Consider the following 14,604-nt stretch of genomic DNA (forward strand, 5'->3'; position numbering starts at 1 on the left):
TCTCCCCACTGTACTCTTCTGAGCCTGTTCCATCGGGCCTCAGCCGTCCACAGCCTGGAGCAGTGAGCCCAGCAGTGAGCACAGGGCAGAGCCTCCTGGCTTCCTGGCCAGCCGTCCCATCACAGTGCCGGCTGGCATATAACCAGCCACCCCTGGTTCCTGGGATCGCTGGTGGAGGTGCAACCAGGTGCCACACCTGGTCCACTGATCTCCACCAACCATGGCTGGGGCCTCACCGGGCTAGACCCACCCTGCCGCAGAGCCGGCGCAAGCAGCCTGGCCTCTCCGAGTCCCAGCTGCCTTATCTCCCCAGGGTACCGAAGGGGTTACACAAACTCATACTTGAAAAGCCACAAGCAGAGGGTCAGTCTCTCAGCAGCCAGCCTTGGCCTCTGTGGACAGCTCAACAGGCCGCAGCCCCCACAATTAGAGAGGCCATGCAGGATGACGCTCACTTTCCGGCTCTGCATCCTGCCAGACCGGGCTCCCGCCCCGACTTCGTCTCTCAGTGGCCATGCAACCCTGGCAAGACACAGGTCCTCCACAGCCTGTGAAGCCCAGCGCCCAGCTCCTGGCACACACAGCAGCGACTTCACTCCTTGAAAGGACCAACCGTCAATCAGTAAAGGAGCAGAGGGAAAGATAGTAATAATTTTAAAAAGGAAAATAAAAAATAAATTAAATTAAAATGAATAAATAAAATAAGAAGGAGCAGAGAGGCTAGCAGGGCAGGGTCCATTTCACAGACAGAAAATGAGTGGCAGGAACAGACATCAGGGGACTTCTCCACAAGCTGGAAGCTGGCCTCCTGCCTGACAGCGCCAGGGGGCAGTGAGCATCTTGTCGCTCCTAAACACGAATCATGCCAATGCCCACCAGGGGCCTCAGGGGAGTGGCACGGCGGGTTTCCTTTCAAATGCTCCCTGCCTGACCGGAGGGAAGAGACAGGCCTGGGGTGCCAGATGGCCATGCCCAAGAAGAAGGCCAATGTCAGGGAACGGCCAGGAAGTAAATCTCCAGGTGCTATGTAGCACCTCCCTCAGCTCAGGCAAGGAGGAGCAACTGAGCAGAGACTCGGGATGACTCTGTGGGCCCCAGAGCCCATAAGGGTCAAATATCAGAGTGAGATCAGCTAATCCCCCACACAGGACCCTGCTCTAAGAGGAAGTCACTCCTAGCTCAACCTGGCCCATCCCAACCTCTTCTCTCCCTGCCACCACCGCCCATTCCCTTTGGAAGCATCTTGTAATTTCTATGGGCCAAAGTGCCTGCGTCAGCCCCATCCAGGAAAAGATTGCCCAAATGAACGGGTATGCTTAAAACCCAAACACATCCTGAGTACCACATGGGCAGTCACCACTCTGGGTTCCAAGAGCAGGGCTTAAGGAGGCAGCTCAGCCTGGAAGCCTCCGAGGGGCCTCACCACTCACAAGCACAGGAAAGCAATTTTCAGAACATTTCACAGCAGCTCCAAAAATGAACCTCTCCTCCCAGCCCCACCAGATCATACACTGCCCAAGGTCCCAGGAGAGAGCTGGGGTACTCTGACAGCCCAGCCACTAGGGGCAGATGGTGAGGCCTCTGTCCACCCCCGGCAGAACCCCCAAGGGCCACGGCTGTAGGCCGGAGTGTGGGGAGTGACTTGGAGCTATAGCAGTGGAGGGGACCCACCGTGCAGACCACAGCTCCAGGTCTTCACGCAGGTGTCCACAGCAGTGCCCAAGTCAGACCCACCCCTCTGCCATACCTCTCTCCTTACAGTTGGGGCCACTGAGGTACAGAGCCCAGGAAGGCTGCCCAAAGTCCTGTAAAGCAAGGGGTCTGGCTGCCACCCTAACTCTAGGTCCAGACCTCTGCTATGACTGTGGACAACCAAACCAAATCAAGCCCAGACCTCCCAAACTGAGCCCCATCCAGCTTGTGATGTGGCCTGAGTCACATTCCCCATTCACTGTTGCCCTAAAGCCCCAGGCCCTCAAGCAGGCTGACGGTCCACTTCCCCTCCAGCCAGGGCCCACAGGGTCAGGGCAGGTCCCTTGATGCCCTGGGCCAGAAAAGATCCAGAGCTTCGCAGGACAGCAGAGCAGGAGAGAAGACAGGCATTTTCTGTCTTCTTTCTGTCTTTCTAAAGATGAGGCATTTATGCTCTGAACCCGAACACATGGGGGGGCGGGTGGAGTTCACCTCAGCACAGTCTGGAAGCCGTACTTTTTGCATCTGTAACTCTGCATTACCGCTCTGGAGGCGGCAGGACCTGGGGTCTCTGATTCCATAATAACAACGCTCTGCACTTACACAGCACCTCCTGCAATCTCCACACACTCCATGGTGGTTCATTAAGAGGCCACTGCTCTGCCAGGAAGCCCCCACTGTCTGCTTCACCCTAAGAATGGGGCTAGGAGTGAGGCGCAGTCCCAGGAAGGCAGTCAGGTGGGCAGGCACTCCGGCCCACTGCCCCCTTCCCGTCAGAGGGAAAAGACCCTAAGTCAGCAGAGAATCAATGGCTGAAAGCCACAGATGGCCCAGCCTGCGATGGAGCCCCTTCCGGGCAGGACGCAGGATGTGGGCCCCTACCTCAGTCTGTCCATCTGTAAAGCGGGCAGGGACCTGCACCTGAGGCCTGGTGACTGGGGGTGGCCAGGATCACCTGCTACCCTTAGGAGGCGCCCCGATGCCTCCAGATGCAGGCCTAAGTGTGGAGCCATGATGGCCTGGGAGCTGGCCAAGCCTGCCTGGCTGGGCCAGGAGGAGGGAGTGACAGGCGAGAAGAGAAGCCCCCAGGGCTAGGAGGGAGGAAAGGGCCGGCCCGGCACCCAGAGGAAAACTTCCCGGGAAAGTGAGCGAATCAGCCTTCCTGGGGGTAGGCACAGATCCCACTCCGCCAGGCCGTCCTGGGGGTGGGCTGTCCCGGGAGAGACACACCCCCGGCCCCAGGCCTGGGCCATCGCGGGGACGTCCCTGGAGCACAACTGGGCAGCTACCCCAGGTGGCTTCCTGGGGGCAGCACAGACCTCCCCCCTTCACCCGGCCCAGCCATCCTGGAGGGGGCCTCCCGGCGAGCGACACAGACCTCTCCCCACTAGGCCTGGCCATCCTGGTGGGGGGAGGGGGTTCCGCGGGGCAGCACGGACTCTGGCCTGGCCCGGCCGTCCCAGGAGCTTCCCGGGGCCAACAAAGGCCCCTGCCAAGCCTCCCGTCCTAGGGGGGGGCTCCCGGAGGGGACAGCACGGAACCCAGACCGAGCCGGCTCCCGTGAGAGGGTGCACAGAAAGGCAGGGGCAGAGAAGCAGCCCCCACGCTAACCCCCATCCATGCCGGGTCCGGGAAGGCCCAGGTGGGGTGACCCCCGCCCCCAGCCCGGGGCCCCCCGCGGCATTGGGCCTGCAGCGGGCGGCGCGAGGTCTCAGGCCCGGCCGGGGGCGGCAGACCCGGGGTCCCGGCCGGCGGGCGGTACTCACCGGCACGGACATCTTGGCCTCCGCTCCCGGGCCCCGGGCGGGCAGCGGCGCCGGCAGGCTGGGGGCTCCGGTCTGCCGCGCCGCTCAGAGCCCCCCGCGCGGGGTCCCGGCGCTCTCGGGGTTCCCCGCCGGCTCCTGCGCGCTCCCGGCGGCCGGACTGTCCGGCGGCTCCAGCCCGCGCCGCGCATGCGCCGCACCGCCCCTCCCCCTCCCGTCTCCTCCCTGGGGGCCGCGTTAAAGGCGAGGACCCCGGACCGCGGCATTTTTCTGTCGGCCCAACGCGGCGAGGAGGCTGGGTCTCCACCCTTTACCCAACCTTCAAGGGCCACCTCGAGTCGCACTATCTCCTGTTCTCCCACCGGGTTCTGGAAACCAGAGCCCCCACCCCCCACATTGCCCAGCCCAGGATGCTGGGCGCCTGCCCTGTGGTCTGGCGGGGCTCCCAGTCCTTGTGTCTGAAGGCGATTGCAGGTCAGCCTCGCAGGGCTCCTAGAAACCCTCCCCGCTCCTCCCGCTGAAAGCCCAGAGACCCGGGCACCCCTCCCGCTGCGCTGCCCAGACCTCCTCCGCCTGCTCTGCCCTCCCCCGCGGCCCCTCCCTCGGTGGTGGGGAGCTCCCGACTGCCTGGGAACAGCCTAGCGCGTTAGGGTCATCCGACAAATAGAGCTGACAGATAGAGCTGGACTGGCTTTTAGGGAGGATCCTGCCTCCCCGTAACCCCCACTCAAGGGCCACCCACAGCCAAGCCACCCAGCGCCAAGGGCCAGCCCTCCGACGCTGGAAGACTGGCCTTCGCGGCCCCAGCCTTTCTTCCCCAAGGTTAAACATCCCCAATTTCTTCAGCTGTTCCACATCTGCCATGGTGTCCACAGATAGCGGCCCATACCCGTGCGCCCTAATTTCCCACCCCCTGCCAGGTGGGCCTTCCTCTTCTCATGTTACATTTAATAAACTGAGGCTCTGAAATCCCTCAGCAACCAGAAGGCAGAACCAGGAGTCTGACCACTCTGGTCTGCCACTCATCATATACCGCCTGTCCCTGTTCCCTCTGTTTCCCAGAGAAAGGGCTGCTACCACCCAGGAAGGATGAGTGAACACAAGGTTTAGGGGCCGGGTCAGTCCAGGGAGATCAGCACAACTGCCCCCCAACCCCTCCATGGAGGAAAGGTAAAGCTGGCTCCATGAGGCTGGCTGGCAGCAAATGTGGTTCATGGCAGGACCTGGGGGACAGAGCTCCAGCCCTCTAAGACATCTGTAGGGGCAAGCGCCCAGGGCTACAGGTTCTTTCATCCGTCATGTGTGCAGTGCCAGAAGTCCTCAGGTTATTGAACAGAGGGGAGGAAGTACGGATGAGGTGAGCTTTCTCGGAGACTTAGATCAGGCCCCAGCTCCCCAGGCCTCAAAACCCCCCGTTGGCAGGTCATCCACTGGGGTTTAGGAGGCTTTCCAGCCTTCTTCCCCAAGAGGTGGGGCTGCCTTGGTCTTTCTCTAGGATGCTCCTGGGGAGAGTCCTAACAGTGGTCCCCAGCAATGAGAGGGGTACTAGATGTGAAAGAAAGGGGGGAAATCGAGGCCTGCTATGAGGCCCAAGTCCCAATTCTAGGACTGATGAGCTGGGGTCCTTTCCTGTTCCACCTAAGCAGTGTTGCCTGCCCCCTTGAATGGGCATTGTCAGTTATGCGCCTCAGTTTCCCCAGCCCCAGTGTTCGGTAAGGCATTGTTGGAGGGAGCAGGCAGGGCCCCAGCAAACAGAGGGGGTCTGGGCCGACAGCTGCCACCTCCTCAAAGAGCGCTCTGTGTGTGTGTCTGGCAGGCAGCCCTGCCCGTGCCCACCCGCCCGCGTCCAGCCGGCACTGGGGCTCCCGAGCTGGGGGCAGCAGCTCAGCCTGGCGCCTGGGCTCCCAGCCACATGCGCGCGCTGTCTCAGAGGCCCCCACGGCCACCCTGGCCCCTCCCTCACTGAGTCCAGGCTCCTCCTCCTCCCTTCTCCCCTCCTTTGGCTGGATTCTTTTCGCCCACTGTTTCTGTGTCCTCTTGCATCAGCCCCTTCTCTAGGTGCCCAGGCCAGAACGGGGCTAGCAGTTCTCCACCCTCCACACCCCTGGGTATAGGGAAATGGAAACCCAGGGGAGGGGTGCAGCTGGGGTCATGACCTCCAAACTATCTAGTCCTTGTCTCCATCTGGCCCCCAACAATGACTTCCAGCTGCTTATTCGGGGAGGGTGTCACTAACTCATCCCTTAGCACAGGAAGAGGGATGCCTGGCCAGAGCCTCACTTACTCCAAGGCAGAGACCCAGCACCTTGGGTAGGGGGTTGTACCCCCCCCACAACTGCATCCTCCATTCCCCAGTAGGCAAATGATCCCAGGATGACTCAGTCCCACAGAGGACAGGCTCTGGGGGCCTCACGACTAGTAATTCACACGAGAAGAAACAGCTGGGTTCCCTGAGCAGTTGCCAGCACCCCGAGAGGATCCTTGAAGGCCAACCAGGGCCCTAGGGAGACAATGGTTATTGCTGTTCCTGGCACTGGGAGGGAAGGGAATTTGGACCTGGCCACAGAGTAATTCTGGACAGAGACAAGCTTCATAGTCAGGTCTCTGGACACCCAGGCCTCTGTCCCCTGGATCTTGCCACATCTAGAAGGCAGAGAGGCCTGGGAGGTGGCTCCTTCTCCCCACCCCCACCCAGGGTAACCAGGGACCTCTCTAACAGAGGGACTCCTGGCCCAGGAGTGCACAGTGAGCCTTTCAGGGCACTTGTGGGCGCCGTGTGATAATCCTACATTAGCATTGTGCTTTTGTCACCAATGAGGAAGTGACATTGATAACATCCTCATTAGCCAATGTTCACACTCTGTTCAGACTGCCTTAGTTTGCCCCCACTGTCCTTGTTCTTTTCCTGTTCCAAGATCCCGTCGAGAATCCCACATTACACTTAGCTGTCATGTCTCCTTAGGCGCTGCTGGGCTGGGGCCATTTCTCAGACTTTCCTTGCTTTTGATGACCTTGGCAGTTCTGATGAATATTGGTCAGGGATTTTGTGGAATGTCCCTCAACTGGGATTTGCCTAGTGTTTTTCTCATGGTTAGACTGGGGTTATGGATTTTTGGGATGACCTCAGAGGTAAAATGTCATTCTCACCACATATCAAGGATAGACACTGTCAACGGGACAACTTATCACTATTATGTTGACCTTGATCACGTGGCTGACACAGTGTCTGTCAGGTTTTCTATTCTGTCCTCTTTGGAAGGAATGAGGATTTATGCTCCCTTTCCTGAAGGCAGAATATCTACATAAAAACATTTGGAATTCTTCTGTGGGAAATTTCTCTCTTCTTCATTTATTTATATCAGTATGAACTCGTGGATATTCATTTTATACCTTGGATTATAATCCAATACTACTTTATTTTCTTGCATGTATTGACCATGCTTTGGCGATAGGGAGTTCTTTCAGTTGGTGCATCAGATTTTTCAAGAGAATGTAGAAATCAGATTGTTTTTATAAAATAGCTGGCTTTTGAAACGTTGACTGAGTGAGCCAAACAAAATGCTTCCACAGGCCAACCCCAGGCAGCTCTTGGCTCCGGAGTCAGATTACCTGGTTTGAGTCCTGCTCTGCTGCTTGCACCTGGATCATTTTGTGCATATGCATGAGTTAATCTGTCTGGGGGTCTGTTTCCTCGTCTGTGAAATGGGAGGTTAATACTTCCTGGGTGGTTGAGAGGATTCTATTGAATGACTCTGGGAAAGTTTGGGGCACTGGACCTGGCAAGAACGCTTGCTTTGTAAACAGCAGGGACCATCATGGCCACACGCATGAGCCAGGCACTTAGGTTAAGCAGCTTCCTACGGAGAGCAAGATCTGAGCTTGTTTGAAGGAGACCTTTTAGGGTTGGGGGTGGCCAATGGGACCCTGTAAGCTCTGGAGTAGATGAGACCAGGAACTACCACCCCAAGCCTGGTTTTCAACCTAAGAGTTGAGTTCTACTACTCTGTGGTAACACCACATTGACGGGTGGGGGAGTACCCAGACTAGAGGTCCTTTCTTACTCTAAAGTGTGAATGACTACCTCTCCCTGGGACTGCATGTCAGCCTGGCACAGAAAGAGACGCTCGGCTTAGTGAAGTGGATGGGGAACCCACTAGCCCACCAGGTGAGACCTTGGGGTTCCGTCTTGGCATCACTTCAGACTTATCCTGTGACCTTAAGCAAGTCCAGGTTCCAGTATCCTTGAGGGTAATTCCACAGTCTCCTCGAGGGTGGGCCCTAGGGGCTAGGGCAGGGCACTTCCTTGTCTCTCCCCCATTCACAGAACCTTCTGTATGCTCTGCCTGAGAAGCACCTGGTTAGGACAGGGGGTGATGTGCAGGTCATCAGGTGACTGGCTAAAGAGGGAGACCATTGTGCCCTAGACAAGGAGGCTTCAGGACCTGGTGGCAGGAGGGAGATAGATGTGTTAGTTTCCTACTGATGCTGGAACAAATTCCTACACACTTAGTGGCTTACAACAATATGAACTTCTTATCCTACACTTCTGGAGGCTGAAAGTCCAAAACTGGCTGGCAGGGCTACCTTCCTTCTGGAGGCTCTAGGGGAGGACAGCTTCCCTTGCCGTTTTCAGCTTCTCGAGACCGCCTGCATCCCTTGGCTTGGGGCCCTGCATCACTCCGACCTCTGCTTCCATCCTCCCATCCTCTCTGACTCTGGCCCTCCCAACTCCCTCTTAAAAGAACCTTGTGACTCCCGTGGGTCCATTCAGGTAATCCAGGACAACCTCTCCATCTCCAGATCCTTAATTTAATCAGAGCTGCAGAACCCCTTTTGCCTTGTAATGTAACCTAATCATAGATTCCGGGGATTCAGATGTGTACGGGAGGACCCCTGGCCCCCCAGACTGCTCCCCATCTGGGCCCTACGGCCTGAATCCTGGCGATGGCTGAGTTTGGCCAGGGCAGAAATCCTCTCACTCAGCTCACGTGGCACCTCTTGCTGTTCGTGGGAATAACTATAAATGACCTGTGGCTCCTGCATACCATCTGGCAAGACAAGGCACACAACCCCAACAGGCAGGGACCCCTTGACCCTGAAATTCCAGGAATTTATCTTTGAAAACGCACTCATGAGTAGCCAAAGATATACATGGAGAGGCTATCACTCGCAGCTCTCCTTATTAACATGGGAACGACTTACATATTCAGTAACGGGCTCCACTTAAATCGTGGAATATTTACATGATAGAATCCCATCCTGGGCATCACCACCAATGATAGAGAGTGACATGGGAATACGTTTATAATATACTGTTAAGGGAAGAAAAATAGGCTTCCTGAATAAGTATGGTCAGATCCTATTTTCATAAAAATTCACATATTTATATTTATGTCATATATTTGCGTTGGGAAAAAATGTGGAAGGGTAGATAGCACAGTATCAGCCGTGGCTATCTTGGGGTGGGGGTGAGATTTTGTTCACCATTTGTGATATTTACAGGGGCCTATTGGGAGGTTGATTAATAAGTAGGGTTTTATCTGTCTTCATGGATTAGGATTTTATAGGAGACTGTTTTTGGTTTTGGTTTTGGTTTTTTTTAAACTTTTTATTTATTTATTCATGAGAGACAGAGAGAGAGAGAGAGAGAGGCAGAGGCAGAGGGAGAAGCAGGCTCCCAAGGAGCAGGGAGCCTGATGCGGGACTCGATCCCAGGACCCTGGGATCATGACCTGAGCCGAAGGCAGACGCTTACCCATCTGAGCCACCCAGGCGCCCTAGGAGACTGTTTTTGGAGGAGGGAATGGGGTTTTCAGTGTAATTAAAATTATTTTCTCTATTTTCCAATGTTTTTCAAATGAACATCATTACTTGGGCATTTTTTTAACAGTATACACTTTTTTAAATGGTGGTAAAACATATATAACATGAAACTCACCATTTTAACTGTTTTTTTTAAGCTTATTTATTTAAGTAGTCTTTAAGCCACCCAGGTGCCCCCCCATTTTAACTATTTTTAAGTGTACAATTCAGCGACATGAAGTTCATGCACAGTGTTGTATAACCATCATTATTATCCATCTCTAGAACTTTCTCATCGTCCCAAACAGAAATATCCCAGGGACGCCTGGGTGGCTCAGTCGGTTAAGCATCTGCCTTCAGCTCATGTCATGATCCCAGAGTCCTGGGATTGAGTCCCACATCGGGCTCCTTGCTCAGAAGGGAGCCTGCTTCTCCCTCTGCCTGCAGCTTCCCCAGCTTGGGAGCTCTCTCTTCCTCTCTCTGATAAATAAAATAAAAATCTTAAAAAAAAAAAAATCCCAAACAAAATGTCTCCATTAAACCATAACTCCCCATCTCCTCCTTCCCCAGCCCCTGGCAACCACCATTCCACCTTCTGTCTCTAAGAATTTGCCTGTTCTTTGGTAATTTCTTTTTTCTTTTTTTTTTTAATAACAGTTTGTGAGGGGAACATGCAATTGCCAAGTCCTAGGAAATGCAAGCCACCGTGGAGGGGTTCCCCCAGACATTCTAGGGCCTGACACCCAGGAGATGCAAGCAAGCAGCCAGCAGAGTAAGGCCCTGCAGTCAGTCCCATGCAGATCCTGCCGCCCGGTCGCTGCCCCCTGCCCCACCCCCAGCAGACAGGAGGCAGAGGGGAAGGGACTTGCCAAGGGCTCCCAGAACGGGACAGCTGAGCTGGGCAGAACCCAGGTTCCCACCTCGGCTGGCTCCAAGGGCCTTGGCCGCCAGCCTCCTGGTCTTCTAGGATGTTTGTAAACACCCAGAGACCAGAGCCCCTTCCAGGAACAGGCCTGCATTCTCAGTGACTGTGACAAGTGGAATTTCACTGTCCACTGGAAACAATCCCCAGGGCGTTGTGTTTCTGAATCCGGGGATGAAGCCACCCGCTTGAATAGTACACATTCTCTAAATTAGTAAAGAGCCCGAAAGAGCTGTTGCCACATTGAGGTCACCAGTGCGAGTTCCCAGAGCAGCAGTCCGGTTCTCAGCGAGGCAGGGAGGCTGGGCCCCCAGCCCCCCAGGGGCGCTGGGAAAGTCTCCCTGCTCCCCGGGGACTGAGACTGACCCTTGTGGAAACAGGAAGAGACTCACGGTAGGGAGTGAGATCTGCGCTTTGGCAAGAACTGGGCCTCCCTGTCACCTTTGGCCTCCAGGGGCAGGGCAGGGCAGGGCCTGGGTTCCGGTCCTGCCCTGTGAACTTCAGCATGGTATTTCTACTCTAAGCACGTTTTCATCCCCTCTGTCAAATGAGGCTTTAGTAAAGCAGCAAAGCGGCCCCCAGCTCCAGGGAGCCCCCTCCCTATTTCATTCTATCTGAAAGCCGCCCCCACCCCCACCGCCGAGAACTGAGCAGTACGTGGCCCTGGCTCGCATGTCCTGGAAGGCCTGGGATCCAGGGCATGTAAGGGCTACTGTGGCACCCAGCACGGGAACACCCGTTAAACGCTGCTGTCTGAATCGCGCTGACTTGTCTCTCGGCCCTCCAGCCGGCCTTTCCTGGCTGGGAGCTTTCTACTTCTCCTGCTCTCCTGAGGCAGCCGTGGCCCCACCCGTCCTGATGGGGCTGAGAGAAGGGGAGGCTATTAAAGATGCTGGAGGCTAGCCCACGTTCTGGCCTGGAGGGTGACCTCTGGCAAGTTCTTTATGCAAGGCCCTTGGGCTCAATGTTTGATGGGAGCAATGTCTGGCGGAAGGTTCTAGAAAGACAAGGCTGCCTATCACCCAGATGACGGACCTTCCGAGTGGGATGGAGTGATGCTTGCTGAGGGGCAGCCCTCCAATGTCAGGCTAAGACCTGGAGACATGGTGACAGACCCGGATGGAGGATTGGAAATGGGCTCTGTCCTCCTGGTCTGCCTGCGGTGGCAGAGGCATCCTGGAGGAGGCGGCGCTCAAACAGGAGCTTGAAGGATGAGCAAGAGTTCAGGAGGCCTGTGTGGGCAGCAAAGCTGGTGTGGAAAGGGACTCCCCTCCAGGGTCCAGCAGCCTGAGCCCCACCTGTTCCTGGAGAGAGACAAACCAAAGTTTCCAAAAGCAGACCCTCAGTGGGGAGGCCTGCGTTCAAACGCCGGCTCTGCCATGCTCTAACGCCCCCCACCTGGGCCAGTCGCCCCTCTTGGGACCTCAGTGTCTCCTGGGCAATGGGGCAATAGCATAAAAGGGCTCAGAGAGGGTGCTGGGGACACCTGTGTCCACCCATTTGGGGTGTCTACTTCTGTTCCCTTAGAAGGCTGCGTCTTCCTCCCTTGTTCAACTATCTCTCCATCTCTCGGGGTATTGTAAGGCATCAGACCCAGACTCCTGCTGGACCCCTGCATCCTGATGAAAACCCGGGGTTGGGGGGTGGGGAGGCCCTGGGTGATAGCCACCTATGCAAAAATACTGATTGTGTACCTAGTCTGTGCAAGACATCATAGGGGTTGTCATTTCCTAGAAGCAGAGCCTGAGACAGGGATTCTTTGAAAGTAGCTTCTTGAGAGAAGGGGAGTGGGGCCAGAGAGAATGGGGAGGTCCAGCTTCAGCCTGGCCCCCGGGGAGCTCTGGAGTGACTTGCACCTCAGAACTGGTCCCACCTAGGGGGCGGCCCGTTAGGCTACACACTGACCACTGCCGGGCGTGAGGTGGGAGTAATTTGGGCCAGGAGGTCCCATTCGGCCAAGGACACTTTTCCAAAGATGCAACAACAGCTGTGAGCAGGGAGCAGCCACCTCTCCCCGTACTTGGGGTTCTGGGCTGTTCCACAGAGGAGAATGGGTCAACCAGTCTACCGTCCTACCGGTTCTTCTGCCCTTAAGGAGCCACCAGCTATTGACTTTCCTGTCCTTACCGGCCCTCGGGCATATTTGGGGAGTTGCTTGCAGAAAGGCCTGAAGTATAATAAACAGGTGGGGATAGGATTTCCAGACAACCCTTCCTGTTGCTCTCTCCTCCTCGAATCCCGGCAGCACCCCACGCAGTGTCCCCTTCGGTGTCCCTGGACGCTCCAGGGGAAAGGCTCAGCCCAAACCGTGCCCTGTCAGGAAGGAGCCCTCAGGGAGAGGAAGAGGCTTCATCAAAGCACCACGGAGTTGGGGCTAGGACCGAGGTTTTCCGACTTCTAGTTCTTGCCCTGCCGGGGAAAAAGCCCATGTAAGGAGAAGCAGAGTCTCCCTTTTGTGGGGGTGGAGAGGGGAAAGCTCCCTTGGTGAGCCGAAGCAGGATCCCCTCTTACTGTCCGGCCTCTGGGCACGTCACTTTGGGCTGCTGAATAGCCCAGGCCACAGCAAGACTAGGGAACAAGGACACAGCAACCCCTGGGCCAGCCGGCAGCCTGAGGGGGACTCATTCCCATGACTCAGCTTGGAGAGAGGCTGCCCGAGAGCTCTGTGCATTGTGGGGTATTGTTCTTGCTGCCAGCATCTCAGGCTTTGTGAAAGGGATGTGCCTTTGGGTTGATTTAATTTAATTAATTTATTTGACAGGGAGAGAGAGAGAGTGGGGGGGGAGGGGCAGAGGGAGAGGGAGAGAGAGAATCTCAAGCAGATTCCCAGTGGAGCAGGGAGCCCGACATGGGGCTCGATCCTATGACCCTGAGATCACGACCTAAGCCAAAACCAAGAGTCAGATGCCCCCACTGACTGAGCCACCTAGGTGATCCTTGGGTCGGTTTTAAATGGTTTCCTTCCAGATAATCCGTTAAGCCATCTCCAAGGAAGGAGGCTTCAGCACGCCTGAGGCCCGGAGTAGCCTAAGCCCAGCTCATCCTGGGGGGCCTGGGGTCTTGCTGTAGTTGGCAGTGAACCCGTTTGCCATCTGCAGGCACAGAAGCCCAGATCAGCTCCACTCTCCTGCTGCCTCACTGGCTCCCTCTTGTCCAGGGACGCACCGAATGAGGCAGATGCCATTGGCCAGTCTGCGCAGCTTCGTAACTGTCAAGCGAAAGTGAGGCTGCATGAGGCAGCCAAAGTTAAAAAAGAAACAATGGTGCCAGAACTGACGCTTGGGGCCTGATCCCAGGTCAAGGTCAAGGTGGTAGACCTGGAGAACACACAAAAGGGTTGAGATGAAAAAGGGGGCCAGCAAGCCATTGAAAGGAAGGGGAGGGGCACCTGGCTGGCTCAGTCGATAGAGTGCCAGACTCCTGATCTCGGGTTTGTGGGTTCAAGCCCCATGTTGGGTATAGAGATTACTTAAAAATAAAATCTTTTATATATATATATATTTTTAAGATTTTATTTATTTGAGAGAGAAACAGCATGAGAGGGGTGAGGGTCAAAGGGAGAAGCAGGCTCCCCGCTGAGCCGGGAGCCCGATGTGGGACTCGATCCCAGGACTCCGGGATCATGACCTGAGCCGAAGGCAGTCGCTTAACCAACTGAGCCACCCAGGCGCCCCTTAAAAATAAAATCTTAAAAAAAAAAAGAGGGGAAGCCTAGTTTGGGAAGATAAAGACAGAGAGGGAGTGAGATTGGAGGCCAAGCAGCCGGGAATAATAGTTTAAGGCAAATTCGGACTTGTTCACCAGACCTCAGAACCGCTGGGCAAGTGTGAAAGAAGGGTAGTGAAGCCCCACCTTTTCTTTCTTTCTTTCTTTCTTTTTTAATTAAAAAAAGTTTTTTTTTTTTTTTTAAAGCAAGCTCTACACCGAACATGGGGCTTGAACTCATGACCCTCAGATCAAGAGGAGCACGTTCTACCGACTAAGCCAGCCAGGCACCCCTTGAAGGCCCACCTCTTAACTGCACAAAACTCATCTGCCCTGAGAGGTAAGGCTAACTGGATTCAAAAACTGTTCAGAGCAACCCACAGATGAACGTGCCACAAAACTAGGTTTGTGATGAATCAGGTCCTGGGGCATATTCCTTTTTTTCTATCTATCATCTATCTATCTATCTATCTATCTATCTATCTATCTATCTATCTATCTATCATCTATCTATCTATCTATTTATTTCACAGAGAGAGAACAAGTAGGCAGAGAGGCAGGTAGAGGGAGAGGGAGAAGCAGGCTTCCCGCGGAGCAGGGAGCCCGATGCGGGGCTCCATCCCAGGATCCTGGGATCATGACCTGAGCTGAAGGCAGCCGCTTAACGACTGAGCCACCCAGGCGCCCCCTGGGGCATAGTCCTAAGTGCCGAACCTTCTT

Source organism: Eumetopias jubatus, unplaced genomic scaffold (assembly GCF_037043125.1).
Source record: "Eumetopias jubatus isolate StellerSeaLion01/CBP00866 unplaced genomic scaffold, mEumJub1_p1.0 scaffold_10, whole genome shotgun sequence".
Classification (NCBI taxonomy): Eukaryota; Metazoa; Chordata; class Mammalia; order Carnivora; family Otariidae; genus Eumetopias; species Eumetopias jubatus.